Source organism: Thunnus albacares, chromosome 9 (genome assembly GCF_914725855.1).
Source record: "Thunnus albacares chromosome 9, fThuAlb1.1, whole genome shotgun sequence".
Lineage (NCBI taxonomy): Eukaryota > Metazoa > Chordata > Actinopteri > Scombriformes > Scombridae > Thunnus > Thunnus albacares.
In genome coordinates this window covers 15,056,234-15,069,766 of record NC_058114.1, presented here as the reverse complement: position 1 = coordinate 15,069,766, position 13,533 = coordinate 15,056,234, and the positions used below count along the sequence as shown (strand labels likewise).

The following is a 13,533-nucleotide window of genomic DNA, read 5'->3' as shown; positions in this document are numbered from 1 at the left end:
AACACAAATAAAGCATTTTATTCTACATAATATGAACATGTTTGTTCCAAAATTACGTTTACCATTTGAAAGATGTTCAAGTATCTACTAAACTTACCTCAACATGTAAACAAATGATGACATTTATGACTATTAATGAGTAAATTCTTTGTAATGAAAGGTGAACATGTGACCAAAAAGTTAATTTATCCAATTGGAATGCATTTGTTCGTCTTCAACACACTCTCCCAAGTAATATTTACAGTAACTAAAACATTTTTCAGACACTAGATGCAACCCGAGCCACACATTATGCATGTATTTTTCTTCAAAAGGTCATTTTGTCCAAATATCTCTTGCATCTTTTTTTCCATTTTCCTCTGCTGCTGTAGCCCGACTCGGACTCACCCACCCCAGCCAGTGTGATCGAGATGCAATCTGAGCTGCCTGTCAATTCACACCACCTGTGTTTGCATGTTGGTGGGAGGCAAGGGGGGGAGACAGGCGGAGAAATAAATAATGCCATCATCAGCATAACGTGACGCTATTCCTTGTGACGGTCGGCTGAAATCTGGGACACAGTTGCATTCATCGTTCAGTGAGCTCTTCCACACAGTTAAACCCACCGACAGCAATGAATGTTGATTGTGACCTTTGCTGTGGTTTTGAAGCTTTTTTGAAGAAAGTATTTTTTTCTCCCCCTTTTTTTGTGCATGTTTGTTTGTGGAAGAGGGATGCAGTTTTCTTCTTGTGATGGTTCAAGGAGTCATCGGCCATGCCTATGTGCAGGTTTCTGCATGTGTTTTACTTCTTTTTCTTTCTTTTTTGAGACACTGAGTGACAAAGGCTGGCCACAGGGTACAATCAACGGTCGATGGTTTTTTCAATTTAGCTGAAACTCACCGACAGCGTTGAATGTTCACTGGGGCGAGCACAGACCTGATGGTGACTAGGGATGACAGTCTGCTTAGAGATGCAGAGGGAGCGTGTCCTCTCTGCTAACTCTCTCTAAGTCCCTCTGTTATCTGAGAGGGAAGGACACTGAAAAAGTCAGTCATGTTTTACCATACTTTGGAGATGCTATCTTCTCCATTTTTTGGCAAATATCTACAAATGTCTCGATCTATAAATAATTCTAAATAGTTTTTCAATATTGATGAAGAGTATTCAAATTCACAACACCAGTTCATACATGTATTCACATGTATACATGTCAACAAGCTGCCTTTCCCATGCATTCTTTGCACCTGGTCTTGGCCAATTACTTATTGTACCTGAGGATTAGAGACAGAAAAAAGAATTAATATGAAGGATGTCAAATAAAATGTATTATTAGAATACATAAGAGCTTCTGCTCTCTGTTTCCACTACCACAGCCCTTGTAAAAAAAAAAAAAAAAAAAAAAGCAGAACTGGCTTTGCCTTACCTATTCTTAAATCATGGTTGATGACACTCAAAATGTTGCCATTGCCATGTGTTTTATGCATTATTAACTTCGACACATGGTCATTCTAAATCTAAAGTGTCAAATGTATGGGAACAAATTTTATTTCACTGTATGTAGCAGTCAGAAGAGTGAAATAATCTTGAAACTCCTGACTCATAGTGGGTTTTAGTAAACAGCGACATGGCCTCCAGAGAGCTACATGCAAGGTGGAGGATCAGGAGGACGAGTATGAAACTGTTGACTCACCCAGATCAATAGCGCCTGTTGTTTCGCTATGATGTGGCACTGTGGCTTAAGACTAGGGTGTTTTTTTTCTTCTTGTACTAATACCGGTAAAGAAACTATGCACCATCTTGCAATAAAGGTTTTATTACACACTGCTGAATCATTGTTTCTCATCATGAGAAAAAAAAAAGCAGTTTGTGAGAAGGACAAACATCAAATGCCACAGAGCTGTCATAGCAATTAGATATGATGTGACTGTGGCAGTGAGTCAAGATGTGGTCGGAAGATAAATATGGTGTTGGGACACTTAAACAGAGCAGGATAAGGAGTGACTAAGATGATGTGGTGGACCTCTCATCTCCTGCCAAACACTCATTTCACACAGACAACAGAGTTAAAAAATAACACAATGACTCTGGTAGTCTTTACTATTAAACAACACCACAGTGAGTAATAACATCTGAAGATTTTTAAAGACATGAAAGCGAAGAGTGTGCTACTTCTTTTCTCTCCTTTGGATCACAAGAGCTGCTCCTATTTTGTCATTTGCTGTGCATCACAGTTAGATTCTTCTGAGAAGCTTGTCAGTTGTGAAAAAAAAAATCATAACTCAAAATACCTCAAATCAAAAAACAGTTTGCTTGCTGCTGACACGTCACCAAGCCAAGCTTGGACCAAAAAGCACAGTCCTTGCTGCAAGGGACATCGGCTTCTCTCCACTCTCCCGAAAAGTGATTTGAGTGACAGTGTTGGAATTGACAGAAGTGGATGAGAAGGAATGTTGCTTTATAAGGTCTTCTCTGGCCGCAGGACGAGGGTGATAGTAGGAAGAAAGATCCGGGACACGCAACTAGAGAGAGAATGGCCCTGAGCTGACAATGTGGCCCTAATCTGAATGACAAGTTCTGCACATCAGCCCTCAAACCAGCCTGGGTGGGTGAGGGGGATAGATGATGAGGGAGCTAACGGGAGAGAGGAACGCAAGGGGAGATTGAGAGAGAGAGGAATAAGAAGAGACAGAGGAGGGAGGGGGGAGAGGGCAGGCAAGGGTGTCCTTCCTTCAAACATGCTGGCCTTAATGGCATGGACAGCTCTGACATTTAACCACTGAATCATTTTTAGATAAGTGGATGTGGTGGTTTGTGTGGGAAGAGTTGTGACTTGTAAAAATTTCAGGAGGCGCTTTTCAGACTGAATATAGAGAGCTTTGGAAAAAAAAAAAGACAAGAAACCAGCTAATCACAGAACATTGACGATCTGCCTAATGAGTGAAACAATTTCAATTCAAGGACAAGGTTAGATAGAAGGGAAGAGAAGCAGGTTTGTGACTTTGAGGACCAGTTGTGTGAATTAATGAACCAGTTTGGAAAATCTGTGCAAGAGAAGTGAATTGATAGCTTTACTTTCCTTTATTTATTAACTACTGTTGAGGATCTATTGAGCAACAGCATAGACCCCCAGTTGGTTCAGTATAGCTGCTCAGCAGCCAAACCATTCCCAGAGGGGAATTACTATGAATGTGATACAGGATGCTATTGATAAAGAACACATATGCTGAGCAGATCATGAATGAAAGGCATCCATGAAATCTGGTAAAAAAAAAAAAAAAAAAATTATAAAATGTCAAAGCTGCTTTTAGGTGCGTTCACAGTAGCAAACTAGTCAAGCAAGTTTTTGTAACTGATACTGTCAAAGTTTCACAATTAGTACCGCGGACCTTGTCAAAACATCTTAGTAATCTCAGAAAGACAAATCTTACAGGAGGTGATTAAATTACCCCAAAATAACAAAAAAAACATCTGCATTTGATATTACAGAAGCGTGTGAATGTGCTGCTCTATTTCAGTGTCAAAGTATATTGACAACTGAGGTTGAGTGAGACTGTTGAACTTAAAATGTGGCTAAGCAGAGGACGGGTCATTTTGAGACAGTCTTTCTATTGTTTTTCTAAACAGGATTGATATTTTTTCGCCACTCTTCAATGTCTGCTTTTTTTTTTTATCTTACTGTCCTAAAGTGTAGCTTTATGTGTATTCTGAGAATCTTAGGCATGAAAAAGTTGAACCATTGCCTGGAAAAAATCATGGGTGAAAACATAAAAATATTATTGTTATTTTATAATATAAAAGACCTTGGAAAATGAAAACAACATGTGAAAAAGAAGTTAAAAGAGCATCTCCAGAAGGGAAAATTCTAAAGCTGTAAATGTACTTGGAAAACTAATTACGAATGAAATTAAATACAAGTACATAAAAGAACTCAATGAAAATTAATACTTTTGAGAAATGAATTATCCTGCAACAAGAAACAAAATAAGAGGATTGAGGAATGTTGTTAGTATCATTTAATGTCACCATCTAATTTTGGTAAAATTTTAAGCACTAAGTTTGTAATGCACTTTATATGGGAAAAAATTATTTGGATGTTAAATGTGTTTCTTTTATCACCAAAAAAATGCTGCTACATGTCACGGGTAAAGAAAATATTTTGCGACACTGAAGGTAATAATTGAGAGGAGGATTTGCAAAACCAGTTTCTGTTTAGGCTTTACAATTTGGTTTGCACAAAAAAAAAAAAACACTTCAGTGGAAAACCCAGTTAATGTCTGTCCCTCACCTTCAGTCTCAGTCTCTCCCTCTCTCAGGAGGGGGGGGAAATTCCTGGCGAGGGTGCTGTGAGTTGTTGCTCTCTGCCTGCAGGTACAGACCGGCCTCCTCTGTCTGCCTGTCTGTAGATATCATACCGCGACGTGATCTGTTTAGCTGCCTGACTTAATGCTCACCTGCTCACACGCCTCCGGGTCTGTGTGTATGTGTGTATACGTGTGTGTGTGTGTATATGTGTGTGTGTGTGTTGACTTCTTCCATCTCCTCACAGCTGGAATGGCATCTCCCTCTTTATCTGCTGCCCTGCGATTACAGACACAAACACACAGAGAATGATAGATGGACTTTTACTAGGCTGACAAGATATTTACAAATTTAAAACACAATTAATCTTCTAGAAAACAACACAGGAAAACATACAAACACAACGTTTCTATCTGTATAGGTTTTATGTGTATCTCAAAAATTAGAGCAAGGCACTATCCCTGTGAGAGTGAGGAGTTTGATCCCCCGCTGGGAAGACCAATAAGGAAACTGGATGCATTCCTCTGTTGAGAGGATTTGGCGGCACCGTGTGCCAAGCGGCATATTATGTTCTATATTTTTTGTTATTTCATCCTCAGGTTGTCACGGCGCTGACAGATACAGGCTGACGTGTACAACCACGTTCCGAAAACACACACAGACACACTTGAGTCGGGCTCTGAGTCCAGCTGGAGGTGGTCTCCTGCCAAACCTGCAGGGAAGCTGACTGTATTCATGTTCATCTCACACACGCTGATTGAAACTGACAGGACACACACACACACACACACATACACACACACACACAGGCACGTACACACAGCTGGGAAAAAATATTTACTGGTGAGTAAATCAATATTTCAAGGGCAACCTGCTATCCTAAAAATTTTATAACCAGAATCTATTTTGCTGCCTCTGCTGCATTATTCTGTCTTTTGACTTCTTTTTCTGCTAGTTTATCTACCGTCACAAAAGGTATCTGCACTGTACATTTAAAAAAGGGAGGGCCATTGAGAAAAAGAGAAATCGAGGTGGATGTGAAAGAGAGACAGCCACAATTGGATGTAGACTAGCACTAGTGAGTAATGCCATGAGAGAGGAGCAGACTGGGGAGAAAAAGTGAGAAGTGAATAGCCAATAGGCTGGGAGAGCAACAGAAGCAAAAGAGGTGGAGGAAGAGAGTGCCTCTCTCTCTCTCTCTCTCACTCACTCACTCACTCATTCACACTCACACACACACAAACACTAAGCAGAGAGAGACTCCGCGGGGCGCTAAATAATAACCTTCCTTGTCATTATCATCGCCGAGCCAAACCGCTCTCCACTCCTCCTCCACCTCCTTCCGTCTTGAACACAATCATTGCCCTATCGTTTACAGTGTGCTGTTAAATGGGAACATCAATAGACACATCCATTAGCAGTGCGAGTCCTTTCCTCTCTGATTCTCAAGTGCTTTAATAGCCGGCACACACACACACACACACACACACACACACTTTTTCATTCCGCGCCTCGTCCGACTGTTAACCAAGCTAGCCCCGCGCAGGCAAAGCCGAACTGATGGAGTGTGTCATTACAGCTGGTTAGTAACACGGTCGCAGCGAGGGTGGTGCTGTCAGTTAACCTGGAGCTAGAAACAAAGAGGATGGTGCTGCTTTCCAATTTAAGTAGCTTTGAAGCAGCAATCCTGCAACCCTTTTTCTTTTTAATTATGTATTTATTCATTTTGCTCACGTCTTTGTGTATTAACAGCTATGCTGCCATGTTCTCATTATACTTTTCAAACATGACCTGTTTTATCGTGACACCTTCAAATGATTTTATGTTGATGAAGTTTAAGCCTTTGTGGGTGGTGCTCTTTTGTCTTTTTTTCTTGCAACAACCACTCACGATATCAACCCAGTTCTTCTTCTTGTTTATTCCAAACAAATGTTGTGGGAGAAATGTGCGTGGGAAAGACGTGCAAGACGTCAGGTGTTTAAACCTGAAGTGTGCATAGGATGAAATACCACTGAGTTATATCCATTGTGATAGCAGTCACGTGAACCCAAAACTGCAATAAGCCCAAACTGTTAACTCTGCTTCTTTCCTCATATTTAATTCAACACACACACACACACACACACACACACACACAGGGCCTGAACTATTTTAGCCAGTGCAGTTGGGTTGTTTTGCATGTCTCAGTGTGATAACCTGGAGACATACTGAACAAGATCAATGCAAATTATTTGAAGTTTTTGTTAACTTATAAGCTGTTGTGTTCATAAGAGGTAATAACACACACACACACACACCTTTTCCCTTCAGTTATCCTAATAGAACAAACAGTATCATCTTTAATGTAATTTGCGAAGGCCAACAAATAAAAAATTAATCATATACAAAGTGGCCAATCTTATTAAGGACTGAATTAATACCTTGTTAACCTCATTCTGAACTTCAGTCACTGTAACTGTAGATGCAAATTAACTTGGGTAAGAAAACACACCCCGCCCGCACTCATCTAAAACACTAACGGAATGAGAGAAAGATAAGGAGGGACCAGAAGGGTGAAGAGAGTAAAGAGGGAGGGAAGGGTTTCCCACAAAGTCGCCTCACACACACTGTAATTTCAGCACGCATGTTTTTTTGGAGGGAGGGTGCAGGATGCTGGGAAGCCTGGGAGGGGCACTTGATGCTTTTAGGGGGTTGGTTATGGGTGTTTGTGGGATATGTGGTGCAGCTGTAAAACTTGACTTGTAGAGATTGGTTTTGACTGATGAAAATAGAAAAAAATGAAGTAGACACACTACAAAGGGCAAAGCATGCAAGACAGCACACACATATAAACACCCCTTATGTAAAACGACATTGAACAACTGAAGAGTTTTGTTTTAAAAAGGAGATTTTATCGAATATAAATTTAACATAAATCCCTGTTGAAGGAAAGGCTAACACCTTTTCAGATCGTCCTTTGTTGTTAAATTACTGAATTTAACGCAATTTGGAGGAAAGTCATCAATTTGTCTTCGAATTATTCAGAGAAGAAAAGAGCACTGGATGAGTTTGTTTTCTCACATTCACACCATTATTATCCTCCTGACTCGGTGGTCTCCGATTCTTACCGTAAAAGGCGTGTGTGTGTGTGTGTGTGTGGCAGGGTGGTGGTAGACCGCAGACAGGCTCTAGGTGCCGTTGTATGTGTGTGCGCAAGTGCGTGCCTCCTTCATGTCTGGACCTGGGAAGAAAACAAACAGAGGAGAAGAGAGCACAGGATAAATTCAGGTGTTGTTTGGTAAACCGTGTTATTAAAATGTCATACAACACAAACCCACAGAAAATATGCACACTGTAACGTGCAGGCAAAGCGTATGAATTGGAAATAAGCACACACACACACACAGCTATAAAGACACAGGCAGGAAAGAATGTACATACATAGATTATGAACACATACACATACACACAGAAAAACCCTTGTAAGCAACTAAATGTTTTACTGTGTTTTATTACACCAAAGTCAAGGTTTTCTTTTCACACAACTTGGTTTATAACAGCTCCCTTTCTAAACACATTTGTAGTGGTGATATGCGTCTTAAATTATTCACTTAAATTAATCAACAGCTCCGACTGATGTGTGTAACACAATTAGCTGTAATAAGTCTGCACTTCATCTCCTATAAAGAACTCACACATGATTTTAAAATGTACAACAAGCCCACTCAAAACCCAATTCCTATAAACACTCTGGGTGGTCTTGAGAAACAATGACAAGGAGTCAGCCAGTGTGTACATTAACACATGATTCATCTCCCAAAAAAAAAAAAAAGTTGGACGTAGGCTGGGTGGTTTAAAGAAAGAAGAAATTAGTAAGAACAGAACACCAGTACAGGAAACATATGGAATCAGCCTTTGAAGTATTTAGCAGTCTAAAATCAGATCTTGATAAAAACATGCTGGTGATTGTGTGTTGCAATGATTGTTATGTCTCTTTTAATAAAGCTGAAATGTCACTGATGTGCTTTTATGTGCTACCCTAAACACAATGAAGAATTTCAGGATAATGACAGAACTGGCTGTAATGTATTATATAGCGCCGGGTGTTTGACATGCCCACAGCATGATGAGACTGGGAGTGATGTGCACTGAGACAGAATGAATTATCAAAAGGAATTTCTGAGTATAACATCTTAAGTTGACCAGATGGAAAGGGAGAAAAAAATCTGTACAACCTGGAGATGCAGCGGGGGACTAGTGACTACTGACTAATGTAGCCTTCCTGGTTTTCAACTACGCCTATACACAAACATAATTAACAAACAGAAAAACATGTATTTGACTTATTTTCAGAGATATGTCAAGAGAAAAATACCGTGATAGAAAAATATTGTCTTTTCATGTGTATAAAGCCTGTCTGTTCTTTGAAAGGTTTTGTTACTGTTCTTCTCTACAAGAGCAATGGAGAAAAAGAGAAAAGAGAACTAAGATTGCAACTTTATTTATTATTCTCATCCAATAAATCTGCCAATTATTTTCTTGGTTAAATGATTAATCGTTCGTGCTATAAAATGCTAGAAAATAGTGAAAAATTGCTCATTTTGCTTGACCAGCAGTCCGAAACCTATAATAATAATAATAACAACAATAACAACAATGATCACAATAATCACACTTTAGAAGCTGCATTAAAATTGTTACTATTTAATTTTCTGTCAATTTACTCATCAATTAATCTACTAATAACAGTATAAGCCCTTCATGGTCCTCATAATAATTCAGTTTTAGTGCCACATTTCAAAAAGATCACTTATAAAAGTTTGGAAAATCAAAATGTAGAATAAGTGTATTTAATCTCTGTTGGGATGTTGAGAGTGACAAGTGTGAAAAGACTGTCCCAACTGAAATGTAACTTCCAACATAGGTTAAAAATAAATTAGTAAATATTATAATAGTAGTAGTAGTTGTACTAGTACTAGTACTAGTAGGATGAGGAGTATTAAATCACATTACAGTTTTTCCATTCTTGACTTTGGACAGTCATTGTTATACTCTACATCCCCCCATGTTTTCTTTGATTCGAATGCCATTCGGTCTCCCATTGTGAAAATAATGAGTCACACTGTGTACTCTGAAAGCTCTGGGTTCATTTGTGGCCAATAAGCACATTAATGTTCCTGCTGAAAACATATTCATAAATGTTTTTAAGCCACTTTAGCCATTTTAATGATTTCTTTGAGCAACCCTACTGCTTGAAGTTTTAAGAAATCCTTGAGAGTCTTTTTTTACTCATGTCTTCTTTGGTTCGAGAGCCATTTGGTCCTTGGCAAAGACTAGTGAGAGGTCATGGTTAGATGTGGTAAGTAAAAGTGCTTCTTTCTAAAGATATCTACAGTTCATGTGCTGTGTTTAAGCATGCTATATATGGCCCAACCAGTTCCATTTTTGGTTTGTGTAAACATCAGGAGTGGAGTTTTGGATCTTAAATATGATCCAGGACCAGGACCCTGATCCCAAAATACAAATTTTCATACAGAGACTCAACTTCAAATTTGACATTTTATTATATGTAGGAGGAATCTTCAACGCTCATATCAATCTCCATTTTCTTTCATGTTACATGCAGTGAGTCACATGTATTATTATAGAGTCAAGGTTCTAATGTAACCCATGCTAGAAAAATAACACCACTGCTGTAATAAATGGACCTGAAATTATATATGCGATCTGAAAACCTAGTTGCAAATGAAAACACACACACACACACAAAAAAAAAAAAAAGTTGTCCAAAAGGTTGCTAAAAGGTGGCTTACTAAAATAGACTTGCTCGTGAAATATGGTTCCTCTGAATTCCTCTCAGCCGGATTTACATCCACAGAGAAGGAACAATGATTGACCTTGGCCGGATGAAAAATTGCCTCAATTGTTCTTACTTCACTTTGATGTTAAATACAGTGAAACAGGGCAGCGCAGGAAAGCTGCTTGCCACAGCCGGAGGAGAAATTAAACCGTTTATGCCGCCTAAGACCTGCCCCCTCCATTTCTCTTTCGAAAGTCCCCCTCTGTCCAATTGCCTGCATCTGCCAGAATATACATGCAATTTACTATTTCTGTCTTGCCTTGCTAATGTATCCTTCAGTTACTGTTCTTCTATACGGTATTTTCCTTTTTAAATCACCATGTTTATTTAACCTTTTTGTATCATTTCTCTCACACTTCTCCATCCCTCTCTCAGTGTTTTTTTCTCTCTCCCACTCCCATCTCTCTCTCTCCCTCTCTCTCTCTCTCTGCTCCAGTAAGCAGACTCCCCGAGACCAGGGAGGGCACCTCCGTCATTAGGGTCCTGGCACGGAGTCACCAATTTATACTCTCATTAACTGATCCATGTGTTGCTCAGTACATAAAAAAAAAAAAAAAAATTCTGGGACCACCCACGTGTTTAGGCTCTCTCAAAACAAAATGCAACAATAAAGATCTGTGTTCTCTCTGCCGGCTAAATGAGCCAATTCGCGGAAAAAGAAAAAAAAAAAAAAAAAAGAAGTTGCAAATTAAGGGAGTTTTTGAGCTTTTGATGGTACATGGGGTGTTTATGTGTTAACGAGAAGATGCTATTAATCAGGACTGACTGCTTGAAAAGCCCTTGTTGTGGGAATGACTGGCCATGTACTTTTTGTTCTTTTTCCACAAAGTAAAAAGAAACCTTGCATAAATTAGTTTGCTTTCAAATGTGTCAAAAGAGACTATGTGTAAGCCAGTTGGATGTCATTAACTGTTATACTGACATTTGTACTAACACATACATAACAAACTGTGCTGATAAGATAATATTAATGACTGTATATCCTGATTTTATTTTTTTTTTTCTTATCTTTTCATTTCCTCATTCCGATGTGGTCAGTTAGTTTGAGAGTTTTTAAACCGTATGCTGTGCCAGCAGTGTCAAGTCACAAAATACACACATGATGCTAAAAGGTTATTTCTAGTGATCCAGGTGACATTTTTCTCTCTCCTGACTGCTGCAGGGTCAAGCAAATAAACCTAGCTAGGAGTTATTAATGAACACCCTCTTTGCAATTTAAGTAAAGGGGAGTACTTGTGGTCCTGCAGCTCAATGCGGCTCAAAGAACAACAGTTCAACTTCCTGTGGGTTGAAATGTGAGATGCTCGATAGATAGATAGATGCTGTTTGTGGAAAGTTTGTGCAAATTTATCACAAATGTTTCCCAAGATTTTGTCTCAGCTTCTTAAAGTTAATTAAGTGCACACAGAAAAACAAAAATCAAAAGCATTTATGGTCTTTATGGTTACCTTATGTACACAAATGTAAAACCTTTCTGCCTCATCTGGCTTCTGTTCAATGTTTAAATAAAAGCTCACCATGAAACTGTAAAATAGAGACATGCATAATGGCCTGATGTTACAAGTTGCTTAAGTTGGCTCTGTGATGAAAAGCAGAGGGCACAGACTCACAGTTGTTCTTTGTAAAGCAGAGAATCATTTCAAGTGCACATCTATGAATGTCAGGTATGTCTGCCATCTGCTTTGATCAATTCAGCTTTTTAAAAAAATCTGCTTTGTCTTATCCAAACAACCAACAGGGGTACCAGAGCAGGAAACAGGAGACATGGCTGCGCTCTTCTATTTCTATACTGTTTATGTCTGTACGCACTATATGTGCTGATCTTTGTACTTTGTCAGGATATGTCTGTGTTCTACCATATTGTGCCTGTTTGTAATAAAACTAGTACAGACATGTAGAGCTAGACAACCCAGAGCAGTTACTCACACACCCTCCTTACTCAAAAAAAAAAAAAAAAAAATCACTAGTCTTAATTATATCCATCCTCTGGGCGTGTCTTTCTGCTCAAAACAGACATCTGAGCCACCCCCCAACCATCAGGCCACAAACCTCACCGAGGCCTTATGGAAAGAACTTTTTGGTGAACACATTGACCTTAGATGGAAACAAATGTATTCGGTACTGTGTGGAGTTATTTTCACTGAGGTTACAAAGACAATCTGATTTTATATTGTTTGTTGTTGGATTATCTCCTCATGTACCATAAGATCTGTAAATGATTCCAGACTTTAAAAGTTCCTGCAGAGGTTCTTTTGATAACAAAAATCTCCAGCATGTTAAATTCAAGTGGGTGAATCATTTACCATATCAAAAAGGAGGTGGGATAAAATAACAGTAATATTAAAAAACGTGCAGAACACTTAGATGAAAGGGTGGAAAAGACAACACGACGCGTGCGTGTACACACACACACGCAGGTTGCAATACACAGGCGTCTGCTCCAGGGAGGAGGTTGTTGTGACTGCACTGTTCTTTTTCACAATCTGTAATTTTCAAGCTGGCACTGTGAGGGGGGCAAGCTAGTAGTGTACACATACAGAGACATAGCGACATGAAGACATACAGAGAGAGAGAGAGAGAGAGAGAGAGAGAGTCTACACAGGCAGGACTATCTGCCAGACAAATCCTCCCCGGGCTTTGATCCTCTGCCCACTTCTCTCTCTGCGGTTTTTGTTTTCAGGCAAACAACTGTGATGTTTAGCTGAAGTGCAATAAGATTCCAAGACACTAAAAAAATAAGGACTCTCAAAAGCCTCTGTTAAAAAAAAAAAAAAAAAAAAAAAAGAAAACAACACAAAGGAAGCACAAAAGATCTAATTTAAGATGGAAGAGGCTAAAAATAATAAATGATCATCATCCCTGTCCATTCCTTCCTCCCTAATGTTTTCAATATGCTATCCTCCAAGGATCAAGGGGTTAATCAGCTTCTGTTGTATTTTAGCCGAGATGCTATCGAAGGCCATTTGTTCCAAGCAGCGAGGCTAATGACCCTGAGCCGACGCTTGGCGTTTGGCCGGGAACTCAGAGCAAGGGAAGGTAAGTAACCTCATATATTCTCCGGGGGCTGAGCTAATGAGAGGCAATGGGAATTCGAGCTACGGTTCATCATCTACTTAGGAACTAGACAGCAGTGTCGTCGTCCTAAACCAAGTGTACACACACGTATATACACATATACAGGAAAACGTTAATAGGAAACCTCGGCATCCTCCTCCTCTTGCATCCAATTTTACCCCTGTCTTGTTAAGTAAATGTACGATGTGTAACAGTTTATCATCAATAAGTCAATAGCACATTAATTCTGAGACATTAGTATTATTACTATAAACAAGCAGGATTATCACCAAGATGGCTGGCAGCTCCCACTACCCTTTTATCCTCATTTAACCACCTGGTTGGATTTTGTCTGCTGG

At 39.3% G+C, this 13,533-nt stretch overlaps 1 long non-coding RNA gene across 1 annotated transcript in view; it reads right to left on the bottom strand.

Moving 5' to 3' along the window:
• Positions 1–1,777: 1,777 nt before the first annotated feature.
• Positions 1,778–13,533, bottom strand: part of LOC122989704 — a 30,723-nt gene continuing 18,967 nt past the window's right edge. Inside the window, exons 3-4 of the long non-coding RNA XR_006405137.1 lie at positions 7,389–7,501; positions 1,778–4,560 (exon numbers count right to left, since the gene is read on the bottom strand). This is a non-coding gene — a long non-coding RNA (uncharacterized LOC122989704). The remainder of the gene's footprint in view (positions 4,561–7,388; positions 7,502–13,533) is intronic.